We start from the raw sequence: 20,392 nt of genomic DNA, 5'->3' as shown, positions 1-20,392 counted from the left end.
TTGCAAGATGCCTAGTGGTTGTGATAAGTCTGAGGTACGTGCAGTTGATGTGATAGATGATTTTGATATTTCAGAGTTGTTATCAGTGTTTGGTTCTGACAGTGCATTTAAGAATGATTCTCCCAAGCAACTTGATGTTTTTGATGAGACAGTTCCTTCGTCTAAAGAGTTGACAGAAACTAAGGGGCAGTGCACGGAGATAGATGGTTCCCCTCAGTTGTTAGATGCAGGTTATATAAGTAGTTGGCGTAAGCCAACTTTTGAAGTTTTTGACTTACCAGAAGTCATGAAGTCATCAGAAGAAGAAGTCCCTATATTTGAGTTGAAGCCACTACCTGAAGACTTGAAATATGTTTTTCTAGGCCCAGATGAGGGCACATTCCTTGTGGAAATTTCTTCTCATCTTACTTTGAAGCAAGAAACTGAGTTAATGCAAGTATTGAGGCAGCATCGAGGAGCGATAGGTTGGACTATTATAGACATCAAGGGTATTGATCCTACAATCTGTACTCACAACATATTTCTAGAAGGAGATGCAAGGCCAGTTCGTGATGCGTAGCGGAGATTGAATCCAACCATGAAAGAGGTGGTAAAGAAAGAAGTGCTAAAACTATTAGCTTCTGATATCATCTATCCCATCTACGACAGCAAGTGGGTAAGCCCAACATAGGTAGTACCAAAAAAATCTAGTTTGACTGTCATTAAGAATGCTAGTGAAGAGTTGATCCCATCTAGGAAAGTAATTTGTTGGAGAATGTGCATTGATTATCGTAAATTAAATTCGATTAGCCGAAAAGATCACTTCCCGTTACCCTTCCTAGATCAGATACTCAAAAAAGTAGCTGGTAATGCTTTTTATTGTTTTTTGGATGATTTTTCTAGGTATTATCAAATTTTCGTAGCACCAGAGGATCAAGAGAAGACCACCTTCACTTGCCCCTTTGGTACTTACGCTTTTCACAGGATGCCATTCGGATTATACAATGCACCCGCTACTTTCCAGCGCTACATGATGAGTATTTTCTCTGACATGTTAGATGAGATGTGTGAAATTTTTATGGATGATTTTTATGTGTTTGGTAAATCTTTTGATACCTATTTGAAAATTTTGACTGTTATCCTAAAAAGATGTGAAGAAAAGAACTTGTTGTTGAATTGGAAAAAGTGTCAGTTTATGGTAAGTAGTGGTTTGGTACTTGACCATTTAGTTTCTGAGCATGGCATAGAGGTTGACAGAGCCAAGGTAGAATTGATTTCCCAATTACCTGTCCCTAAGACAGTGAGGGATATTCGTTCTTTCCTTGGCTATGCTGGCTTCTATAGGCATTTCATTCAAAATTTCAGTAGTATTGCTAAACCATTGTGTTCTTTATTGCAAACTGAGACTGAATTTTTATGGACTGCTGCATGCCAATAGGCTTTTGAGACACTAAAAAAATATTTGACCATGACACCCATTATGCAACCCCCTCGGTGGGATTTTTCATTTGAGATTATGACTAATGGTAGTGATTTCGCTCTTGGGGTCGTTCTTGGTCAAAAAGTTGATAACAAGCCTTTTGTCATCTACTATGCAAGTCGTACCTTGAATGATGCTCAGAAAAATTATACCATCACTGAGAAGGAGTTGTTGGCTGTTGTATTTGCCTTAGAAAAATTCCGCTCTTATGTCATTGGATCTCCTGTTATTATTTTCACTAATCATTCTGCGTTGAAATATTTGTTGGAAAAAAAAGATGCTAAGCCCAGGTTAATCAGATGGATTCTACTTCTTCAAAAGTTTGACATCACCATTCGAGATAAAAAGGGAGTAGAAAATGTTGTAGCTGACCATTTTTCTCGTTTGTAGCTACCTTATATATTTGTGTCCCTTTCCCCTTTAAATGATGATTTTCTTGATGAGCATCTTTTTGCAGTGTTGCACGCTCCTTGGTTTGCTGATATTGTGAACTACCTTGTCACCGACCAAATGCCAGACCATTGGGTAACTCAGTACAAGCGTAAGTTCCTTGCAGAGGTACGACACTACTATTTTGATAATCCATATCTATTTAAATATTGTTCTGATCAATTGGTTCGCAGATGTGTGCCCGATGATGAATTTACTTCTGTGATGCATTTTTGTCATAGTGGAGCATGTGGAGGCCACTTTGTTGCAAAGAAAACTGTTTTAAAAATTTTGCAAAGTGGACTCTATTGGCCTACTATGTTCAAAGATGTTGAAAATTTTTGTAAAACCTGTGAGGCTTGTCAAAAATTAAGGAAAATCACAGCAAAGAATGAAATGCCTATGTCTCCCATTTTAACTCTTGAAATTTTTGACTGTTGGGGGATTGATTTTATGGGACCATTCCCAAACTCTTTTGGGCATTCTTGCATTTTAGTTGCTATGGATTACGTCTCAAAATGGGTAGAAGCTATACCTTGTAGAACAAGTGACCACAGGGTTGTTATTCGTTTTCTCAAGGAGTTATTTGCATGTTTTAGCATGCTAAGGCGATCATTAGTAATGGAGGGTTGCACTTTTGTAACAAACCGTTTGAAAAACTCATGCAAAAGTATGGAGTGACCCATAAGGTCTCTACTCCATATCACCCTCAAACTAATGGTCAAGCTGAGTTGGCTAATAGAGAGATTAAAATCATACTTGAGAAAACGGTGCGTCCTAATCGAAAAGACTGGTCAGAAAAAACTTTTTAATGCACTTTGGGCCTACCGAACTACAACGAATTTAGGGATGTCTCCCTACAGGTTAGTTTATGGTAAGGCATGTCATTTACCTGTTGAGATTCAGCATCGTGCTTTATGGGCTATAAAACAGATGAACTTTTCATTTGATGATGCCAAGGATTTAAGGAAATTGCAGGTATGTGAACTTAAAGAGTCTAGGAGGGAAGCCTACTACAATGCTCGCTTAGCAAAGGAGCGGATGAAGTGGCTACATGACAGAAAAATCAAAGACAAACAATTTTTCCCTACTCAGCAAGTGCTTCTCTATGACTCTAGATTGCATCTGTTTCCTGGGAAACTAAAATCCCGGTGGGGTGGTCCGTACATCGTTGAAAAAGTTCATTCCCATGGCACGATAAAAATTGTAGATCCGAAGAATGGCAACAGCTTCACAGTCAATGGCCAGCATGTCAAGCCCTTCATGACTCCATTCGATCCACATGAGGAGGTCTTACTTCTGCAAGACCCCGGGGGAGTCTTCTGACCTTTCTCGTTTACTCTTTTCTTTTTCTTTTCATTTTATTTTTTCTTATTTGCATCTTTTTTTTTACTTTTCTACTATTTTTGTTGATTGTGACTCTCTATTGTTCTTTTTTTTTTTTTTTTCTGTTAGTTTTTTTCCCCTATGCATATCTTTTCCCTTTTCCCGTATGCTTTCACATTGAGGACAATGTTTCATTTTAGTTGGGGGGAGAGAATTTGCATGCCCTAATAGTGTGCTTTCACTTAATGAGTTTTAATGTGATATTTGCATATTATAGATGTTTGCATGTTGGTTAGGCCCACCTTTTGGGAAATACTGGTATTGAACTCAGAGCATGCTGAATTCCTTATTTGTGAACGTTACTTGCCCAAATTTTCTTTCTTTTTTCTTTTTGAGGATATGGAACAAGTAGGATGTAGTGCAATCAAAGTTTGAATCAAATGAGAGTTTTATCCATTTCATTTAGTTGTAACCAAGAGAAGGATGTTGAAAATCTTGCTACACACACTACACAGGTTAGAAGACTTAAAAAGACTACCTTACACCATTTCTGGTTGATATGCACTTCAGTTGTTTGGGACTCTAATGAACCATATCCTAATGGCTTAGAAAAAAAAAAAGTTTGAAGCAAATGAAAACAAGAAACAAGTCAGGGATCAGTTGCAAAAAGAAGAAAAAGAAAAAAAAATCAAAAAAAGAGGAAAACAATTGAGTATTGAAAATGGCTACCTATTACCGAGGCCCCAACTAAACAAAAACGTGGGTACTTTTAAAGTGTAGTAGCGTGAAAGCCACCTTTGTATATTCATGCACTGGAAACAGCTACTTACTACCGGGGTCCTAACTAAACAAAAAAAGTGGGTGCCTTTTAAAGTGTAATTGTGTGAAAGCCGCCAGTATAATGGTTTTGAATTAGAGTAAAACCGTACAGTTGTCTCAGACTAATTGATTGTGTTTAAAACCGTTAATGTTTGCTGGTGGTCAATCTTGGAACTCTGATCCTCTCTTGTACACATAAGCTTTGTTACACTTCATTACCTTTGTTGTTTTACTAAATGGTGTATAAATCTTCCAGTTGAGACGTAACTTGGATTAATCTATGTCCTATGTTCCTAATCTCATTAAGCATATTTCATGGCATGTAATTTTCATAAGTATTGGAATTTTAGTTGCTTTTCCCCTGGTTTGTTTGCATTCACGTTATTTGTTAGGGACTAACAAAACGTTAGTTGGGGGGTGTGATTATACATCAAAAGTGCATAATTAGGTGTTTAAAATTATTAATTTAATATTACAATTTCACTTAAATGTCTGATTATGTCTCATATTTTAATTAGTGAGCCCATTAGATAATTTTACGATAACTATCCTATTCTTGCCGAGAATTTATGAATTTTTATATTTAATTATTGCAGGACTTTCGTGGACAATTAAAGAAGAATCAAAAAGAAAAAAAAATAATATTGCGTGAATCGTAGATGGGCATGCAATTGCAAGAAGCCATCTGAGTTGGATCTCAAAAGGGGTTGCTGGAGCTCAAGGCCGAATTGCAAGCTGGGATGAGGCTTTAATGAATGGGAAAATCAACAATTGTGAGCTTGAGTGGCTTTTGGGGCTGATGTGACCTACCCATGCAATCTAAGGAAGAAATGCGTGAATTAGGCTTGTGTGCCAAATTGGAGCCAAATTTGGATTGGGAAGTAAAGTTTGAAAAGTCAAAAAGTGTGGGCTTAGGTTGCTTTTTGGGCAGGCTTTATTAGTTTATTATTTTCCTTACGGTTTTAGGGGTTTTTTTTTTTTTAGGTTTTGAGGGGGCAGCCGTAAGCTTTGGGAGAAAGGAGGGCAGTCGTAGGCTTGGGAGAAAAGGGGCAGCTAGGGTCTTCTTTTCCTGGGAAGCGCGCCACAGCAGAGCAGGCAACTGTGTGCGCAGTAGCTCTATACTCTATGGTCACCATCTTCATTACTCTCTCTCTCTCTCTCTCTCTATTTTAATTTGTTTAGTTGTTTGTGCACTTTATTGTTTTTAATGAATAGTTTAATGTTGAGTTCCTGTTGATTAATCCATTGGATAAGTATTGTTGAGTTTATTTTTTTCTCTATCTCTCCTTTGTTATCATTTATTTGTATTAGATTACTTCATTGTCATTTTTTTTTAAATACCTTGTTATTATTTTAGTTGCATTTTTTTACTTTAATATCATTTTAAATATTCTGTTAGCACCTTACTGTTTAATTTCTTTTTCATTTTAATATCATTTTAAATATTTTGTTGGAGTTTTCTATTAGTTTGAGTTTTTTAATTATTTTACTCTAGGTCATTTTAAATATCTTACTGGAGCCTTCATTAGTTTAAATTTAGTCATTTTTACTTAAGAGTTGTTTGAGTTTATCTATTGTTAGGTTTAGTTTATTTATTTAGTTGAGCTTTATTTATTGTTTAAGTTAGTTTGCATTCATCTAGTTGAGTCATAGTTTACGTTCATTTAGTTTATTCATAGCATTGTGTTGAGTCGGCTTATTACTCTTAAGTTATAGTTGAGGTTTAAGTTTAGTTTGTCTTTATTTAAATCTGATTAGGGAGGTTCTTGCTTTTGGTTTACTATTTGAGTGTTTAATTAGTGAGTTATTGATTGGTTTATGTGTGTTAGATTCATATTTTAGGTTTTGCGTCATTTAATTTCATCAGAAAATCTCAAAAACTCCAAGATTTTGAATCTGAACCATGTTCAGTAAAATTTGTTTTCTTATTTTCTTATTTTTCTTTTTTGCGCTAGTTTAGAACTAATCTGCGTTTCCCGTGGAGACGATCTGGCCTATTTGGGCTAATTATTATACAACGTAACTCCTATAATTGGGATAGCCTTAGTGCTACTCATTTTTAGAAGTGAGTCAATACACATAGCTCGGCCCGTACGCTGGCAAACATATATAAAAATCTCGGCCCGTATGCCGATTTTTCATTATAAAAATCCGTATCATTAACACATTCCCAGAGAACAGTATTTCATAACAATTTCTACTCATGCCACACTAAACAGGTTTTTCATATATTTAACATACCATCATTTTCAACAGTATTTTTCCAAATATAAAATCATATATAAATACATTTATTTCCCTGAAATCAAATGTTATAATAATATACATACTTTTCTTAAAATACTAGCTTAGTTAATCCCCTTACCTGAGTCCTAAAAAGCCCATAAAACAAACAGCCCTGCACCCGCAGGGTTCCCTGTTGAACACTCTGAAAATAACATTTCCCAGAACTAAAGTTCAGTATTTTTACACATACTGCACTTCCTACAATTGTCAAATAGCCAAATACTGAGTTGAAAGTCTTATCTAGGATTTGGGATGTTTTCCAACTCAGCCCCACTGACGATCCGCTCCGGCAGACTTGCAAAGAACTTTCCTAGGGGCGTCGTGGTGGCTTTAGATCATCGAACCGGCGGAAATCCGACCCAAAAACTTAGAGAGAAGGAGGACGAACCGAAGGATGAGAGAGAGAGAGAGAGAGATTCTGCGTAGAAAATGAACTGAAAAATCACGTTTAACCCTATTTATATAGCGGGATTCGTCGACGAGCCACGTCACCTCGTCGACGAGTCCTGTAGAAAGTTCATCAAAGAACCTCAACCCTTGTCAACGAATTTTAGGCTTCCGAAAATCCTCTCTCAGTATCTTCTCGTTGACGAGATCCTAAAGAACCCTCGTCAACGAAACCCATGTGTTCTTCGACAAGGCCTAGAAAATTTCTCGGGATTATCCCATCCAAAATGCAACGTTGTGTTCGTCGACGAAATCAACTGCCTCCTTCTATTCCTGTTTCCATTTCCCTTTCTTTTTATTATTTAAATGCCATTATTCTTCAGGTCGTTACACTCTGCATAAGAAGTCTAATGATGGAAATGTAATGATCAAAGTGGGCATGGCTAAGGCATATGATAGGGTGACTCACACGAAAAATGAGCAGCTCGAGAGCTATCCCAAGTATAGGAGTTCTGTCGTGTAATATTAAACCCAAGGGCTAGATCGTCTCCTCAGGGAATGCGTTTTAATCTCAAAATTTATGTTTCTCCAATCGAAAACAAAAAGGTTACTGAACTCAGTTCAGATTCAGAGTTTTCAAGGTTGTTCAATTTTATTTCTGATGAATTAAATGATACGTAATTTAAAAACCCTAAAACTAACATTCACTAAATAAAAAAAAGTTTGGAAATCCTAATCTACTTAAGGAAATACCTAAACATACATTATTAAAGATGGCAACTACGAATAAGGAATTAAGACATGCAATGGAAACTCAATCAAACACACACACACGCACTAAAAAATGGAACTTTAACACAAACCAAGAACTCAAATCAAAATGCAACACATAAAAAAAAAAAAGAACGATGACAGAAAATAAAAATACAAACTTTGATAAAACCGGTCCTAACTAAACCGAACATCAAAAAAAAAATTAAATCTTGGAAAAAAATAACTAATTTAAATATGAAACCAAGCGTAATTAAATATGAACTTCCAACTAAATCTACCAATAAAATAAAATACAAAAAACAAATAATTAAACAATCAACTATTGCAAAGATAATTAAATATTCAAAACCCAAACTTTTTAAATACCTTCAGCAAATAAAAAAAAAAATACCATCCTATATCAATATTAAAAGAGAATAGATAAAAGAGAGAGAGAGAGAGAGAGAGAGAGAGAGAGAGAGAGAGAGAGAGAGAGATCCATGGGAAGATGCTTGCTAAAGCTGCTGCTGGAGAGGATGGCTCGGGTTCCAGCTGGTGTGGAGTTTGCAGCTGTGCTGGGGCTTCAGGGCTGGTTGTGTGTGATGCTCTGCTGTGGAGAGAGAGCCTGCTGCTGTGTGTGGTTGCTGGCAGCAGGCAGTTGCAGCAAGCTGGGCTGTGACGGGCATGGGAGGCTCGTGCAGTGGCTGAGTTGCAGGACTGAAGATGCTGCCGGAGTTGGTGTAGCAGAGGAGAACTCAAAGAACAGAGGGGAAATAGAGGGTGAGACAGAGCTAAGGGAAGAGAGAACAAAGTAGAAGAGGAAGAAGGAGAGAGGAGAAGAGAGAACAAGAAGGAGAAAGATAGAGAGAGAGCTGAGAAGAGAGACAAGATTGAAAGAAAGAAAAAAATTAAAGAAAAAGAAGAAGAAGAAGAGGAAGAGAAGGAGAGAATGGGGAGCCCTCGGGCTGCCTGCGTAGGGGGAGGAAGAGAAGGGAATTTAAAGGATAGGGGGGCGGAAGCCCTAGACCCAGATCCAACCAAGATGAATCTGACCCGGCCCGTTTGAAAGGACTTGAATTATTATATTTTTTTATTTTTTTTCATTCTCTGTTCATCACAAATATGACTCTTCTGGAGCCTGTTTCGCACAAAACTTAAAACACTAAAGTTGTAGATAATCCTTTTCTCTTTCTCCAAAAATTTGAATCGTCTCGATTGGAGCTCGGACGGAAAAGTTATGCATGAAATACAAACAGGTGTTGGTTTTGGTTTCCAAGATTTTTCCTGCAACAAAAAATTACCAAAATTTCATAAATAGTGCAATAAAGTTCAAGAATGATGATTTTGGCACTTTATTAAAATATTGTACAATTTTGGACATTTAATTAAAAATATAAATCGTAAAGCCCGGGTTAAGATGCCCAATTACGCAGTTTTGACGCGTAATCACACCCCTCAACTAACGTTTTTCTAGTCTTTAGCAAATGACGTGAATGAATTTCAGGGCGGTGTCTACAACTACATACTTCGGTGATCATGAAATCAATGCACATGCAACACAAGCATACCATTTCACATACGAGAATACTACTGAATTTCACACAGGCTTGTTCATATTTAGTACACACAACTCCAAAGCACGTCACTTATGCAAGTTTCATCGTTTATATGTCATTTAAGAGCAGTATACTCACATGAAGTTAATCAGAGGCACATTCAGAGTTAATGCAATCATATAAGTTCGAGTATAAATAGGTAAACTTTCGAGGTGTGTGTGATGTGTGTGACTCAGTACACCTAGGACGCCAGTGGACACCTATAGAACAGTCGCTTTGACTCGACCAAACTGATATACCCTCAAGAACACTCAAAGAAAATGGGTTCACTCATCATATGTGAGGAGGAGTGTTGCGATCAAACATCCCACATACTAAAAGGAACAATGCTAAGTATATGGAGTGGACTAGTCTGAAAAGGATCTAGCCTATCTAGGAGGTGTCGGGTCCTTCACCCTAGCATCTTCTCACCTACTCGCCATATCCAACCGAGACCACCCTAGATCAACTTACTCATAAACTTGTCGTGAATACATCTGAGGCATTAATCGGTTGAAGAATCTTCATACGTGAAAAATATGTGTCGTGTCCTTGTGATATGTATTTGGACCGGCATTGACATTTCATTTCATGCGCATGTGTATTGCTTATTCTTTATTTTGCTCATTCTTCATTTTCTGTCTTTTCTTGATCAATTAGGAAAATCATAACACTTCTTTTGTAATCTTCATACCATCAATGGGAATTGAGCTCGAATAGGAGTTCATGAATTAAGTCTATCTCTAGGGGTGGCTCAGCATTCACATTTTGAGTAGGCTACAAGACCTAGGTTTCTATCTCCCCACTAGGTGTCATCTCTAGGCTAGAAAATCAAAAACAAAGACTAGTGTACAAAGGAATCATCCAGAAAAAGAAAATTAAGTTCTATGAACTCTGATTTGATATTAACGCTCAAAAGGACGATAAATAGCTTAAGGATATCTCACAAGGTGTCATAGTCGCCACGGGTGTTCTCTCAGTGCTCACAAGGAACCCTAAGTGTAATGAATCACGTAAATGTGTTTATTTAGCCTCATGAGATGCATGTAGATACAAGAAATTATATAACCAAATTAACACGAGTGTACTACCAATCGATTCTTCATGGAGTCATAAGATCATATAAAGAGAAACTATGCATGATTGACTCAAGTGTGTTATTCTTAAGTTATACATGAGTATGTAAAATGGTATGAATCAGTGTTAAGCATGGCATAATGCAGTGTAATTCCTCAGTACTCCTCCTTTCTTTCTCTCTTTTTTTTTGATTTTTTTTTGTTTTATTTTGTTTTATTCTTTTTTTTTTGTTTTATATAAAACCCGGTACGTGTACGTGCACAGTGTCACATGCGAATGCTCATGCCCCCCAACTAAAGCGAAACATTGTCCTCAATGTGAAAGCATAGGGGAAATAGAAAAGACTATGCACGGGAAAAGTAAAGCGTACTTGAGTAACAGGATAATGGAAAAGAAAGACTGAACTACGAGAAAATAGACCTGAAAACTAACTAAAAATAAAATAAAATAAAATAAAAGGACAAGAACGAAAAGAAAAACATCACAATTATCTGGCAAAGGCTCTGGAAGAATTTCATCTGGTGGTCGCAGGTCTATAAATTGCACTAGCGGTTCTCCAAATTTGAGCCGCCACAATCAATCAGTCCTCATACCTGCACGAAAATTAGCCTCGAATAAATTAATACGCGTTAAAATACCAAACAATATGTGTGCAGATCGACCCTCATGTGTTGACAGGAAAGGGTCTTTATTTAACATCATGTCTAGGAAATTTGCTTCTTTACGAACTAACGTGTGATGGGAAGTTATTGGAGCAATTACTTGTAGTTCTTCAGAACCATTAACATTAAAGGTTTTACCTGGTTCTTTGAAAATTATATGCTCACCAGACTGGTCACCCTTTTTATCGGGTGTACATATCATCATACCACTGCAAGAGTCTACCTCCACATTAGGCTCCTTAACATCTTATTCGGGCGAGAGTGATGGTTTCACAGTTTCTGAGCTCGGAGTATGAGGTACCACAGGTTGGTACTCCGTATGAGTATCAGTCTCCTCATCAACTAACTGCTCCTCTTCTGGGCCTGTTTCCTTTGATTTTTCTTTGAATTCATCTATTTCAGCCGTAACTTTCGATTCTGGGACAACTGGCTGCCCAGCGATGAGCATCTCAGGTTGGGGGACTTCTTTCTCGCTTCTCAAAGTGATGGCGGCCTCTACTGTCTCAAGAGAAACATCGTATATTTGTTGGTGTGGCTGCTGGTACTCTTAAGGACTAGGCTGAGGTTCCATAGGCAATTCTTCGTTTTCTAAAATGTCCAACTACATGCTTATCACATTAATGGTGTCCTGCAATTCATTATTATGATCGACTTGAGTTTGCATGAACTACTGGAGCATGTTCGCCATCTGTGTTATGCTATCCTCCAAAAATTCTGACAGCATACAGCTCTGAGGGATCTGTTGTGGCTGGTAATGAGGCGGAGGAATCCCTGGGTATTTTGGTGGTTCACATGCATCACCACCTCTAATTGTGCTGATAGGGTGTGCAGTCATGGGTGCCTGAGTGTATCGTGTGTTGCACTGTGGGACATTGTCAGCTAAGTAATCAAAGAATGATAATACTTGATCTGGATCCTCGCTGACGGGTTCTCCATTGCACATGGTATGGACAAAATACTTGCAATCAGGGGTAAGAGCAGTATAAAAATAATCAGCTAACCTCCATGAGTCAAACCCGTGATGTGGGCAAGTACTTAGCAGATCCTTGAATCGTTTCCAGCAAGCCCCAAATGTCTCGTCATCCTGCTGCACAAAATTAAGAATCTGTTCCTGCAAAAATTGAGTTTTCTGTGAGGGACAAAATGCATGCAGGAATTCACGCTCCATATCAACCCAATTAGTGATAAAGTGAGGTCTCAAGGAATGAAACCAGATCAGTGCCCTATCCTACAAAGTAGTAAGAAATAAATTCAGTCTAATAGATTCGTCAGTTCTAGCATGAGAGAAAAACATGTTGCACGTTAACTCAAACTCTACTAGATACTGATAGGGGCACTCAGATTCCGACCCGTAAAACTTGGGTAGCAATGGCGTCCTCCCGCGCTGCATCATCAAATTAAGCTCGTCATAAGGAAGAACTGTGGAAGAGGATGCAGTGGCATATTCAAGCTGCAAAAAGTCCATTATCGTGCGTGGTGTAGGTGCAGCCATTTTTTAAAACTCGATTTTTTTTTTCTTTTTTTGTTTTCTGCTTTTTTTTTTTCCTTTTTCTTAAAACTAATAAAAATGACGGGAAAAACGTAAATTTGAGACTAAGAACGACATTCCCCGGCAACGGCGCCAAAAACTTGACTCGCTCGAAAAATGAGCAGCTCGAGAGCTATCCCAAGTATAGGAGTTCTGTCGTGTAATATTAAGCCCAAAGGCTAGATCGTCTCCTTAGGGAATGCTTTTTAATCTCAAAATTTACGTTTCTCCAATCGAAAAAAAAAAAGGTTACTGAACTCAGTTCAGATTCAGAGTTTTCAAGGTTGTTCAATTTTACTTCTGATGAATTAAATGACACGTAATTTAAAAACCCTAAAACTAACATTCACTAAATAAAAAAAAAAGTATGGAAATCCTAATCTACTTAAGGAAATACCTAAACACACATTATTAAAGATGGCAACTACGAATAAGGAATTAAGACATGCTATGGAAACTCAATCAAACACACACACACGCACTAAAAAACGGAACTTTAACACAAACCAAGAACTCAAATCAAAATGCAACACATAAAAAAAAAAGAACGATGACAGAAAATAAAAATACGAACCTTGATAAAACTGGTCCTAACTAAACCGAACATCGAAAAAAAAATTAAATCTTGGAAAAAAATAACTAATTTAAATATGAAACCAAGCGTAATTAAATATGAACTTCCAACTAAATCTACCAATAAAATAAAATACAAAAAACAAATAATTAAACAATTAACTATTGCAAAGATAATAAAATATTCAAAACCCAAACTTTTTAAATACCTTCAGTAAATAAAAAAAAACAATACCATCCTATATCAATATTAAAAGAGAATAGATAAAAGAGAGAGAGAGAGAGAGAGAGAGAGAGAGAGAGAGAGAGAGAGAGAGAGAGAGAGAGAGAGAGAGATCCATGGGAAGATGCTTGCTGAAGCTGCTGCTGGAGAGGATGGCTCGGGTTCCAGCTGGTGTGGAGTTTGCAGCTATGCTGGGGCTTTGGGGCTGGTTGTGTGTGATGCTCTGCTGTGGAGAGAGAGGCTGCTGCTATGTGTGGTTGCTGGCAGCAGGCAGTTGCAGCAAGCTGGGCTGTGACGGGCATGGGAGGCTCGTGCAGTGGCTGAGTTGCAGGACTGAAGATGCTACCAGAGTTGGTGTAGTAGAGGAGAACTCAAAGAACAGAGGGGAAACAGAGGGTGAAACAGAGCTAAGGGAAGAGAGAACAAAGTAGAAGAGGAAGAAGGAGAGAGGAGAAGAGAGAACGAGAAGGAGAAAGATAAAGAGAGAGCTGAGAAGAGAGACAAGATCGAAAGAAAGAAAAAAATTAAAGAAGAAGAAGAAGAAGAAGAAGAGGAAGAGAAGGAGAGAATGGGGAGCCCTCAGGCTGCCTACATAGGGGGAGGAAGAGAAGGGAATTTAAAGGATGGGGGGGGGGGGGAAGCCCTAGACCCGGATCCAGCCAAGATGAATCTGACCCGGCCCGTTTGAAAGGACTTGAATTATTATATTTTTTCATTTTTTTTCGTTCTCTGTTCATCACAAATATGACTCTTTTTGAGCCCATTTCTCACAAAACTCAAAACACAAAAGTTGCAGATAATCCTTTCCTCTTTCTCTAAAAATTTGAATAGTCTTGATCAGAGCTTGGACGGAAAAGTTTTTGCATGAAATACGAACAGGTGTCGGTTTTGGTTTCTGAGATTTTTCCTACAACAAAAAATTATCAAAACTTCATAAATAGTGCAATAAAATTCAAGAATGATGATTTTGGCACTTTATTAAAATATTGGACAATTTTGGACATTTAATTAAAAATATAAACCGTAAAACCCGGGTTAAGATGCTCAATTACGTAGTTTTGACGCGTAATCATAGGGTCGATTGGGATTTTTTAAACTTGGTTCTAGAAAGCTTTGGATTCTCACAAAGATTCTATGGTTTAGTGGCGGAATGTGTTTCCTCTCCTTGGTTCTCCATTATAATGAATGACACTTATAAAGGTTTCTTTAAACCTTCTCGAGGGCTTCACCAAGGAGACTCTCTATTTCCTTATCTATTTATTATTTTATAGGAAGTTCTTTCTCGGCTTCTAAAGAAAAAATTTATAGAGAATAAGATAGGGGCTTACTATCATCTTCGTGGGGCGCCTTTGGTATCTCACCTTCTCTATGCGGATGACATTCTTGTTTTTTCCAATGGTAAGAGAAGTTCCATTCGAATGCTTATTAAGACTCTTTGCCATGCCCCGAACCCGCAGATGGGTCTCAGGTGTGAATTTAGTAACCTAACCTGTCTCTGTATCAATTAAAACATACATGATACAACACAAAAGAGGGTCGGACCCCGTGGGGTGAACAGATTCCCTATATACATACACACAAAAATCCATACTCATTAAAATACGGTGCGAAATACGGTCTTTTTATACATATACAGTATCATACCAGAGTCTATACAAGTTAGGATATACATTCTCATAATACAAAACATTCCCAAATGTCTACAAAACCATCCCGACAATTCAGATACCAAAACTCGTACCTAACAGGTACTAGCAGTAGCTATCGACACCCCCGCTTCCAGATTCTAGGATGCTAATTACGGCTACCTGAAGGACCTGATAAAAAAATATTGTACATATATTCAGGGTGAGACACCTTTTTGTAAGGAAGAAAGTAGGTTATATCAGTGTGTGCCATACCAGTGTTATTTTACATACTTCATAACACTATAAAATACGATACAGTTCGAAACATTTCCATACAGTTTCATACAGTTACATACAGTTCTAGTATTTTCACAAAACCATTCTAGTACATACGATACCCAAAACATACGGTCAGTGTCGTCACACTAGTACGCAACTACACAAGGTCACCTAAGTCTCACAACGATTACATTACTACATACGCAACTACGCTACGACGACCGAGGCCCATAGTGATTACATTGCTCCATACGCAACTACACAAGGTCACCTGAGTCTCACAACAATTACATTGCTACATACGCAATTACGCTACGATGACCAAGGCCCATAGTGATTACATTGCTCCATACGGTGTGGAACACACCCATCGGTGACCAGCCGAAACATACTGGTGATATTTCACACCCCGGATATAGAGTCGGCCACTCTCGCCCACAGTAGTGAACCAATACATGGCGCAGCGTATAGTAATTAGCCGCCGCATAGCTGTTTCAGTGTACGGTAATTAGCCGCCCCTAGCCGATTTCACAAAACCTGGAATCATTTTGGAACTCACGTTCCTATACATTTCAGCATATGGTAATTAGCCGCCACATAGCTGTTTTACAAATACGTGGAACAATTACATACAACCATACGCACCACACTTATTTGGTTTACGGTAAATCATATCGTTTTCCATTTCAAGTATACAATTTATGAAAATATGGATAACAGTCATCTCAATAATACAGTTTAAATAAAACGAACGGTTTTCCAAACAAAGTAGAGATGATACCCGAAATCCCCAAATTTTCCCAAAAATTGTAACCCGAAAATCCTGTATTTTACCTGATAGATTTCCCCAAATAAGTTACCAAAACATACATATGATCGTAACCTACAAGCTTACCGATCCTGATTTCAAAAATAAACTAATATAAACTGAATCCCCTTACCTTAACCCGAATTCCAACTACGAACTCTACGGTCCCCAAAACTACGAACCGAGACTCCAAAACCTACAAACCACTATACAATACATACTTACAATTCGTACTACTACACATATACTGAATTAGAAACGAAAACCAAGTCTCACCTCGATTTTAGTCTAAAACCCGAAATCGCTTGAAATGAGATTCTAATCCGCTAGAAATGTAGAAAATCCTTCTCTAATCCTCGCAGTAACATTGGATTTACGAATTAGGCGACAAACGGCGAAGAAATCGAGGAGAGAGAGAGAGAGAGAGCTTTGAGTTCTAGAGAGAGAGAGAGAGAGCATATTTGAGATTACTTAGCTTAGAAGTAATGGAACTGATATTTATAGCCCTTGACTCGGGTGGATTCGTTGATGAATTGGCGTCCTCATTGACGAGTCTGCCATTAGCTTCGTTGACGAGACGGTGGCCTCGTCGACGAGCCGGATATTTCCAATTCCTCCGAGCCTCTCGGCATTCCCTTATCGACGAGCTTCTGAATTTTGTCGATGAGGAGCCTTCAACTTTCGTCGACGAATGATGGCCTCGTCGACGAAGTCTGCCCAATTACCTTTTTACCCTTCTTTCAATATTAACCCACATACTACGGTTTGGGTTCTTACACTCTTAAGAAATATGAGGATTGGTCGGGTCAAATGATAAATAAAGACAAGTTAAGTATTTTTTTGTCAAAGAGAATTTCTTATGCTTGGAAGAGATCCTTGTTAAGGATGACTGGATTTGCGGAAGGAGGGTTCCCTGCTACATACTTGGGTGTTCCTTTGGTATCGAGTCGTCTTACGACCCGTATTTTAGAGCCCCTAGTTGCTAAATTGAGGAAAAAGATAGCGGGTTGGAAATTTAATCTTTTATCTCAAGGGGGCCGCTTAATTTTAATTAAGCATGTATTATCATCAATGGAGGTTCATCAATTGGCGGTAATGGACATTCCTAATATTGTATTCACAAAGATGAATTCTATGTTATCGAATCTTTGTGGAGTGGAGTAAATGATAAAAGGAAAAGGAATGGTGTTCCTGGTCTAATATATGTAAGCCTGTTTGTGAGGGTTGTTTGGGTATTAGGTATTTTGAGGAAGTAAAAAAATCATTGCATATGAAGTTTGTTTGGAGATTGTTAACTATGGATAATTAGTGGACTCAATTCTTTAAAGCCAAGTATTTGTATAATAGACACCACTTGAGAAAAATGAAACCAGATAAAGGAACCGGATTTTGGAAATCGATTGTTCATGTGATACCCGAAGTATTAGAGCATGTTCATGTTCAAATTAAAGAAGGGTCGGCCCCTTTCTAGTTTGATCGATGGTTAGCCTCTGGTCCCCTTTGTGCTAAGGTTCAAGAAATCAGAAACCGTAAGCTACAACCATGAGATTGTTGGGATAAAGATGGGTGGGAATGTTGATTTATTATTGGATCTTTTGGGTGAAGATCAAGCTGAGGAAGTAATGAACTCTACTATTTCTTACAAGGAGGGTCCAGATATAGTAATTTGGGAACCTTCAATAGATGGGAAATTTACCACGGCAAGTGTTTGGGAAATTATAAGGGAGAGTAAAGAGGAATTTTTAGTTGCAAAAGGGATCTAACACCCTATGTTGCCAAAAATGGTGTCAATTTGTATGTGGAAGTCTTGGTTCGCTTGTCTTCCGGTTGATACTCATATTAAATAAGTAGGTGTTCAGATGTCCTCTCGGTGTGATTGTTGTTCAAATGTCAAGATTGAATTTCTAAACCATGTGTTTTTTCACGGAATCTTTTGCTTAGGAGGTATGGAATTAAGCAGTAATGGCGTTGGGTGTTAGTTGTATGGCAACAAATACATGGAAAGCCAGAGTTAATGTTTGGTTTAGTTGTGCTAGACAGGCCTCACAGTTAGGCATTTTGGTAGGTCTCATACCTAGTCTCATCATTTGGAGACTTTGGACTCGTCGATGTAGAGCTAGGATGGAATCAATTCATGATTTAGTGAGAACTATGTGGCTTGATATTAAATATTGACTGAGATCCATTTTGGACAAGTTAACTAAATATGCACCTGCTTTTTGCACGAATATTGAATTCCTTCGTGCTTTGGATATTCAAGTAAAAAATGTGAGGGTTCGTCTTCCTCGTGTAATCAGATGGTGTAAACCTAGGATAGGTTGGGTTAAGTTGAATGTGGATGGAAGCTGTAGAGGTAACCCAGGTAATTGTGGTGGTGGAGGCGTGATAAGAGATGAAAGAGGTTTATTTAAAGCAGTTTTTTTCCTCATACTGGGTTATGGAACCAATAATATGGCTGAATTGAAGGCGATTATTATAGGGATTAAATTTTTCAAAGATCTCAGATTTGATCAAGTGGAGATTGCATGTGACTCTGCTTTGTTGGTTCAGTGGATAAATTTTGGGAAGTATTCGGTTTGGAACTTATGGGAATTGTGGGAAGAACTTGTGCTAGCATTGAGAGGCATATAGTACAAAGGGGAACATGTTTATAAGAAGGCAAATAAAAGTGCGAATTTCTTTGCCAAACAGGGTGAATTTGGTATATCTCGATCATATAGTTGCCAGGATGATCTTCCACAACAAGTCAAAGGATTGATTCGATTGGATTTGTTGGGATTTCCTTCCTTGCGCTCGTGATGTTTTGTGCTTTTTCCAGAGTTTTGTTTGTTTTCTACTTATAGTTGTTTAGTTCTTATTTATTTATTTATTTAGTTACTGGTAATTGGTTTATTGGTTTTGAATAAGTTGGTTAAGTTAGTTTTAGAGTCTTGGGGTTTGATGTTGTTCTCCCCAAGTTTCAAGGTTGGAACCTATTTCTCTACCATAAGTGAGGGGTTTTCTAATAAAATTAGGAGGTGCCGCCCTCTCTTTTTTTTTTTTTACAAAAAATAAAAATAAAAATAACATGATGGGGTTTCTACTTTCTAGATACCCTCCACCCCTAAAGCAAATTTCATTTCTTTCTTTCTACTTTTGTTTCTTCTTCTTTTTAACTTTTGCTATTAGACATGAGTAATTAGGTATCATTCATCATTTCTTTTATATTTTCAATACTTGGAGCGTGTATTTTGTCTAATTTTCGAAACAATACAATACCCAACTTCACAATTTTGTTGGCAAAAGAATATATATAAATTTAGTTGATAGCATAAATTATTTGCTAGCTCATTATTTTGAGGATTTATATTTATTTTTTAATTTTGAAAAATTTATATATTTTCAATTTAATTAACAATATCCTTTTTTATTATTTCCAAAAATAGGAATTGTTATTGTTGGACTACATAAGTTAACGAAACCCTTTAATTCAAGATTGGATATAATTTATCAATTTTTTTATTTCACCATTTTATTTCCCATATCCAGTATAGACTAGATAAAGTTTGCATTATATTTCTTTTTGAGTATTGGGATATTATATCGAATGTTCAAATGAAATTGTTTGACTTTAAAATTGAAATTAGTTCATAGGTTGGATAGATTTTTGAATGCCTAAAAAATAATGGAGGTGTTTAAGCCATATATTGTTAGAATTTTATTTTATTTTTCTTTAAAAAAATTAAACTCAATTGAACATTCGGATCTTGAGATGAATGAAAGCATTTGAAGTGAACTTAAAACGAAAAAGTATAATTTGAAATTCTCATGCATTGTGGGATGTTATGTTAGAATGAGTAGTTAGTCTTATGACTCTTACCGAAAACTATGGTTATATATATATATATATATGCTTATACCTAACTAAAGAACTCAAATCCAACCATGTATACATGGAATGCATATGAATGCACAAAACCCCTCACGAGAGGTTTTGAATTTTGAAGTTTTATTAGATTTGGATAAAATCTAATATAAAATTATATTAAAATTTATCTAAATTCATTCAAATTTAAAATTTAAAATTTATGCTCCCAAACATAGCATTAATCTTTTCTTTTTCAATTTTACCAAAAAGTCCCTCAAAACATAATTTCCAACGCAGCACAAAAGCAAAACAAGAATTCCTTCATTTTTCCAAACTATCCCTAACCATTGAATCGGTATAAACTAAACCAAGAAATTCTTGACAATACATTCTCATGCCACACACGTCGTATTTTTAGTTGCACCTAAGCTCCTCTTCAGAAATATATAATTCATTTCTTCAAAAATTCATACATCGATCTCCCATTCTCTGCTTCATTAAGTTTGAATTTTTTTTTTCTCCTATTTTTAAATTTTAAAGTCATCCCCTTCCTCTTTTAAAGTAAAAATAAGAATTTATTGCAAAACATCATATCAAAATTACCAAGAATTGATTTCCAATGTTAGGAAAGTTGCTTATTTGAAAATTAGGGTTCTTATTCCAGCAGCTAAAATTTGAATATACGTGATAAAACAAGATTGACTCATCTAAAA

This window comes from Malania oleifera, chromosome 1, assembly GCF_029873635.1.
Source record: "Malania oleifera isolate guangnan ecotype guangnan chromosome 1, ASM2987363v1, whole genome shotgun sequence".
Taxonomy (NCBI): Eukaryota; Viridiplantae; Streptophyta; class Magnoliopsida; order Santalales; family Ximeniaceae; genus Malania; species Malania oleifera.
Note: the sequence above shows the minus strand (reverse complement) of the source record.